The following is a 7,347-nucleotide window of genomic DNA, read 5'->3' as shown; positions in this document are numbered from 1 at the left end:
CCTGTGCATGGCCCTGGTGGTCCAGTGGTTGAGACTTCACACTTCCATGGAAGGGGGCATGGGTTTGATCCCTAGTTAGGGCACTAAGATTCCACATGCTGCCCTGCAGCAAAAAACGTACTCTAGTACATTCTGTAGCTTTCTGGAGAACTCAAGTCTTCCTTCTCTGAACTTTTCACACCCTACCTTTCCAGTGCTCATGACACACTGACCTCACAAATTATTTCTGTTTCTCAAACATCTGAAGTTGGTCCCTGCCTTAGAGTCTTTGCTGAAGCTCCAATATTTTGGCCGCATGATGTGAAGAACTGACTCACTGGGAAAGACCCTGACGTCGGGAAAGATTGAAGGCAGGAGGAGAAGGGGACAACAAAGGATGAGATGGTTGGATGGCATCACTGATTCAATGGACATGAGTTTGAGCATGCTCCTGGAGTTGGTAGTGGACAGGGAAGCCTGGCATCCTGCAGTCCATGGGGTTGCAAAGAGTTGGACACGACTGAGTGACTGAACTGATAGTAGTCTAATACATTTGTTGTCATTAATGAACCCATATTGGCATACTACTATTAACTAAAGTTTACCATTTATTCAGACTTCCTTAATTTTCACCTAATATCCTTTTTCAGAATCCCATCCCATCCAATAAATGCAACAATATGTTGCGCTTATTAATTATGTTTACTCGGGCTCCTTTCTGCTGTGGCAGTTTCTCAGACTGTCCTGTTGTCTGCCTTTGGACTGCTGATCGCCAGTGCTGAGAGCAGTGCCTGCCATGTACCAGGTATGCACAATATCTGCTGAGTGTGTGTGAAAGAGTTAATAGCTTGAGTGAGGAATTCACTATCAGTATTATGCAATTTTGCATTTGTTTAGCATGTTACACTTTACAAAATGCATTCATTTATCTTATTCACTCTCCTGATAATTCAGTCAGGTGGGCTATAAGTAAATTGCGGTTAGTGAATTGGTTAGTGAATCGCTGAGACTGCACTTAGGTTCCCTGATGATCCTATTCTCTCTGCTACCACAGTGGAAAGGATGGACCCGTGAAGAAAATAACAATGGAATTAATTTTATCTCAAGTGGTGAGTAAATCAAATGAGAAAAGTGTCTATAATCTTCACTAAAATACAACAAAACCTGAATATACAAGCACAATACAGTACGTAGATAAATAGATGATAAACAGATAACTCATGCTTGATTTTAAAATTTGGGTCAAATTGATTTTACAGATCTAATTTTTTCAACACCTAAACTTGTGTTTCTTGAGTGAATGTTTAATGACTCTTGATTATATATACATTGTTAAGGTTTAAATGGAAAATATAAATTATTAGCTTAAAGGCAAAAATTTAAGAAGTACCACAGTAGAACTGCTTTGGTAAAACAAACATGTAATACTTCTTAACCTGGTAATGGCAACAGTTAGTGGGATATCAGTTACACAATTTCTGAGGTTACAGAACAGTCAAACATTTAAAAGACAGAAATCTAAATTCTAAGATTTTCTAGGAATTACTTCTTTATTATGAATAGTGTATGGACTCTAACAACTAGAAGGGACTTCAGTATTTTAATTATTTCACTTTACAGGTGAGGATGCAGAAAGTGATTGAGTAATTTCCCAAAGTCAGCACCAAGTTGACAGTAAAAGTCAAGTCTTGATCTCAGGCATTTACCTTTCATTCCAGTGTTCTTTATCAAATTATGAGTTAAATACCCGAATCAAGGAAGTTTGAATTGAGTAGTTAGTCTAATAATAAAGCTCTGCTCTTTAATGTAAGTGTAACCATTCATTTACTTCTAAAAAGTGATAGATGAATTCTTAATGATGGGCAAATACTTTCACTTATACCTATCAGAACTGTGTTGGGTGAAAAAGGGCATGATTCTCTGTTGTTTTCAGGTGAACAAATGGATACACATATATGTATGGTTGAATTCCCTTCAATAAACTGTTCCGTATTTTGATTGTGAAAAAAAAAAACTATAAAGGAGGAATAACATACCTGTGTCAAATAATACCTCTATTGAAATTTAATTCTATTTCTCCTCAAGAGAAAAATTAACAATCTTTGTGGATGCTTCTGAAATAGAAAAGGTATTCCAGAATAATGAAGTATTTTAACACCAATCAATAACTGCTGTATTTGAGTGACACAACAATTAAAAATATCATAAGCAAGCAAGAAACAGGAAGTGTCCTCTAGATGGTAAAGAATGGGTGGGACTTAACATAACTATTACCATCTTCCTCTACTGCAGGAATTTATAATGTGATAGGTAAGCCTTCGTGAGGCTGGTGAATATTATTTTTCAGCTACATGTGCGACGCATAACACCTTCTGACCCGATTAAAAAAGCTTATTTGAAGGCAAATGCTATAGCTCAAAATGTTAAAAGGCATTTGCTGGTGGTGAGTAGGTTTATGTCATAAGAATGGGGAACCCTACAAATTCAGAAAAAGAGAAAGAGGAAGATTTTTGTTATTAACAAATTAAGTTACTTCAGACTTCTGACTGAGCAGGTTATTGAAGAACAATTTGTCCAACAGAGATGATAACCTGGATATAAAACAAAGAAACCCATAAAGAATGGTGATAAGACTCCTGGGGTGATGTCCTGGCTTTGCTCTGTCCTCTCAGTGGAAATGAATATGAAGGATTATCAAGAGAGACTAGATCATTATTAGGTGGAGGCAAGCCCTCAGTTATGTAAGGGAATAGCAGCTACAGGTATGCTGTCATGTGACTTCTCATGTAAGGAACTGCTTTATTCCTAGGAAATGCATATTATTTTCTCATTCTAACTTATAAACAGATTTGTTCTTTTTTGTTAAGAAACTAAAAGATGCCAGAAATGTCAAGGTATTTGCTTGAGGATAACATGTGAGTTAGCTACAGATATAGTCTTGTAGAAACCGTGTAGTCAGATAAGTTAGTCAGTCAGGGAGTTGGCATTTATTGAATGTTCTCCATGTTTATGGTTTGGAGGCAGAAAGAAGGCCAGAAGCATAGTTACTGCTGACAAGAAGTTCAAAATTATGCACAGATGTGGATGGAGACTGTCATACAGAGTGAAATAAGTCAGAATTGGAAAACAAATATCATATATTAATGTATACATGTGGAATCTAGAAAAATGGCATAGAGGGACATAACTATTCACATGGACACCAAAGAGGGAAGGGTATGGTGGGATGAACTGGGAGACAGGGATACACTGGTGGTAGTTTAGTTGCTAGGTTGCGTCCAACTCTTGCAGCCCCATGGACTGTATCCCCCTAGGCTCCTCTGTCCATGGGATCTTCCAGGCAAGAATGCTGGAGTGCGTTGCCATTTCCTTCTCTAACGGCCTTCCCAAGCCAGGGACTGAACCCGGGTTTCCTGCACCGCAGGCAGCTTCCTTACCAACTGAGCCACCACAGAAGTCCTGCTGCGCGTAAAACAGATAACCAGTGAGGACCTACTGCATAGCACGGGGAACAGTGCTGAACGCTCTGTGGCGATTAAGAAGGAATCTATGTGTACGTATACCTGATCCACGTCGCTGCACAGCAGGAATTAACACAGCATTATAAAACAACTAAACTAAATTTAAAAAAGAAGTTTAAAATTAAACCTCAAAGATTAGAAAGCCATCTCTTCTGTGACTGTGTGCAGGCCATATAACTTTTCCATCTTCCCTTGCAGCAAGAATAAAATGAGAAAGATTTGCTTTTAGAAGAATCAAAGCATAATGTTTAAAGCCATAGGCTTTGAATTCAAACCAAACTACACTTGATTCTCAGACAAAATTTACTACTTATGTGATACAACCTTTCTATGGTGGTGTTATGTATAAGTGTTCAGTAAATGGTTAACAGATTGATTTTTATTAAACATAAGCTAATCAGAGAGTGTAACTGTGTGGTAGTTTGAGCATTCTTTGGCATTGTCTTTCTTTGGGATTGGAATGAAAGCTGAACTTTTCCAGTCCTGTGGCCACTGCTGAGTTTTCCAAATTTGCTGGCATATTGAGTGCAGCACTTTCACAGCATCATCTTTCAGGATTTGAAATAGTTCAACTGGAATTCCATCACCTCCACTTGCTTTGTTCGTAGTGATGCTTTCTAAGGCCCACTTGACTTCACATTCCAGGATGTCTGGCTCTAGATGAGTGATCACACCATCGTGATTCTCTGGGTCATGAAGATCTTTTTTGTACAGTTCTGTGTATTCTTGCCACCTCTTCTTAATATCTTCTGCTTCTGTTAGGTCCATACCATTTCTGTCCTTGATCGAGCCCATCTTTGCATGAAATGTTCCCTTGGTATCTCTAATTTTCTTGACGAGATCCCCAGTCTTTCCCATTCTGTTCTTTTCCTCTATTTCTTTGCATTGATCACTAAAGAAGGATTTCTTATCTCTCTTTACTATTCTTTGGAACTCTGCATTCAGATGTTTATATCTTTCCTTTTCTCCTTTGCTTTTCACCTCTCTTCTTTTCACAGCTATTTGTAAGGCCTCCCCAGACAGCCATTTTGCTTTTTTGCATTTCTTTTCCATGGGGATGGTCCTGATCCCTGTCTCCTGTACAATGTCACGAACCTCATTCCATAGTTCATCAGGCACTCTATCTATCAGATCTAGGCCCTTAAATCTGTTTCTCACTTCCACTGTATAATCATAAGGGATTTGATTTAGGTCATACCTGAATGGTCTAGCGGTTTTCCCTACTTTCTTCAATTTAAGTCTGATTTTGGTAATAAGGAGTTCATGATCTGAGCCACAGTCAGCTTCTGGTCTTGTTTTTGTTGACTGTATAGAGCTTTTCCATCTTTGGCTGCAAAGAATATAATCAATCTGATTTCGGTGTTGACCATCTGGTGATGTCCATGTGTAGAGTCTTCTCTTGTGTTGTTGGAAGAGGGTGTTTGCTATGACCAGTGTATTTTCTTGGCAAAACTCTGTTAGTCTTTGCCCTGCTTCATTCCGCATTCCAAGGCCAAATTTGCCTTTTACTCCAGATGTTTCCTGACTTCCTACTTTTGCATTCCAGTCCCCGATAATGAAAAGGACATCTTGTTTGTGTGTTAGTTCTAAAAGGTCTTGTAGGTCTTCATAGAACCATTCAACTTCAGGTTCTTCAACACTGGTTGGGGCATAGACTTGGATTACTGTGATATTGAATGGTTTGCCTTGGGAATAAACAGAGATCATTCTGTCGTTTTTGAGACTGCATTCAAGTACTGCATTTTGGACTCTTTTGTTGACCATGATGGCTACTCCATTTCTTCTGAGGGATTCTTGCCTGCAGTAGTAGATATAATGGTCATCTGAGTTAAATTCACCCATTCCAGTCCATTTTAGTTCACTGATTCCTAGAATGTCAACATTCACTCTTGCCATCTCTTGTTTGACCACTTCCAATTTGCCTTGATTCATGGACCTGACATTCCAGGTTCCTATGCAATATTGCTCTTTACAGCATCGGACCTTGCTTTTATCACCAGTCACATCCACAGCTGGGTATTGTTTTTGCTTTGGCTCCATCCCTTCACTCTTTCTGGAGTTATTTCTACACTGATCTCCAGTAGTATGTTGGGCACCTACTGACCTGGGGAGTTCCTCTTTCGGTATCCTATCATTTTGCCTTTTCATACTGTTCATGGGGTTCTCAAGGCAAGAATACTGAAGTGGTTTGCCATTCCCTTCTCCAGTGGACCACATTCTGTCAGACCTTTCCACCATGACCCACCCGTCTTGGGTTGCCCCGCGGGCATGGCTTAGTTTCATTGAATTAGACAAGGCTGTGGTCCTAGTGTGATAAGATTGACTAGTTTTCTGTGAGTATGGTTTCAGTGTGTCTGCCCTCTGATGCCCTCTTGCAACACCTACCATCTTACTTGGGCTTCTCTTACCTTGGGCGTGGGGTATGTCTTCACGGCTGCTCCAGCAAAGCGCAGCCACTGCTCCTTACCTTGGACAAAGGGTATCTCCTCACTGCCGCACTTCCTGACCTTCAACGTGGGATAGCTTCTCTAGGCCTTCCTGCGCCCAAGCAGCCACCCCTTCTTGGATGTGGGGTTGCTCCTCCCGGCCACCGCCCCTGACCTCGGACGTGGGGTGACTCCTCTCCGCTGTTCCTGCCCCACTGCAGCCTGGCCCTCTCGGCTTCTGCCCCTGACTTCGGACATAGGGTAGCTCCTCTCAGCCGTGCTTAGTGCGCCAGTTGCAGCCCCCCAAGCCCCAAATTCTCCAAGCCAGGCTTCAAAAATACGTGAACCGTGAACTTCCTGATGTTCAAGCTGGTTTTAGAAAAGGCAGAGGAACCAGAGATCAAATTGCCAACATCCGCTGGATCATGGAAAAAGCAAGAGAGTTCCAGAAAAACATCTATTTCTGTTTTATTGACAATGCTAAAGCCTTTGACTGTGTGGATCACAATAAACTGTGGAAAACTGTGAAAGAGATAGGAATGCCAGACCACCTGACCTGCCTTTGAGAAATCTGTATGCAGGCCAGGAAGCAACTTTTAGAACGGGACATGGAACAACAGCCTGGTTCCAAACAGGAAAAGGAGTACATCAAGGCTGTATATTGTCACCCTGCTTATCTAACTTATATGCAGAGTATATCATGAGAAATGCTGGACTGGAAGAAACACAAGTTGGAATCAAGATTGCTGGGTCAAATACCAATAACCTCAGATATGCAGATGACACCATCCTTAGGGCAGAAAGTGAAGAGGAGCTGAAAAGCCTCTTGATGAAAGTGAAAGAGGGGAGTGAAAAAGTTGGCTTAAACCTCAACATTCAGAAAACGAAATCACGGCATCTGGTCCCATCACTTCATGGGAAACAGTGAAAACAGTGTCAGACTTATTTTGGGGGGCTCCAAAATCACTGCAGATGGTGATTGCAGCCATGAAATTAAAAGACGCTTACTCCTTGGAAGAAAAGTTATGACCAACCTAGATAACATATTGAAAAGCAGAGAGATTACTTTGCCGACTAAGGTCCGTCTAGTCAAGGCTATGGTTTTTCCAGTAGTCATGTATGGATGTGAGAGTTGGACTGTGAAGAGGGCTGAGTGCCAAAGAATTGATGCTTTTGAACTGTGGTGTTGGAGAAGGCTCTTGAGAGTCCCTTGGACTGCAAGGAGATCCAACCAATCCATTCTGAAGGAGATCAGCCCTGGGATTTCTTTGGAAGGACTGATGCTAAAGCTGAAACTCCAGCACTTTGGCCACCTCATGCGAAGAGTTGACTCACTGGAAAAGACTCTGATGCTGGGAGGGATTGGGGGCAGGAGGAGAAGGGGACGACAGAGGATGAGACGGCTGGATGGCATCACGGAC

The sequence above is a fragment of the Ovis canadensis genome, chromosome 4 (assembly GCF_042477335.2).
Source record: "Ovis canadensis isolate MfBH-ARS-UI-01 breed Bighorn chromosome 4, ARS-UI_OviCan_v2, whole genome shotgun sequence".
Lineage (NCBI taxonomy): Eukaryota > Metazoa > Chordata > Mammalia > Artiodactyla > Bovidae > Ovis > Ovis canadensis.
The sequence above is the reverse complement of the archived record's forward strand: the minus strand, read 5'-3'. Positions refer to the sequence as shown.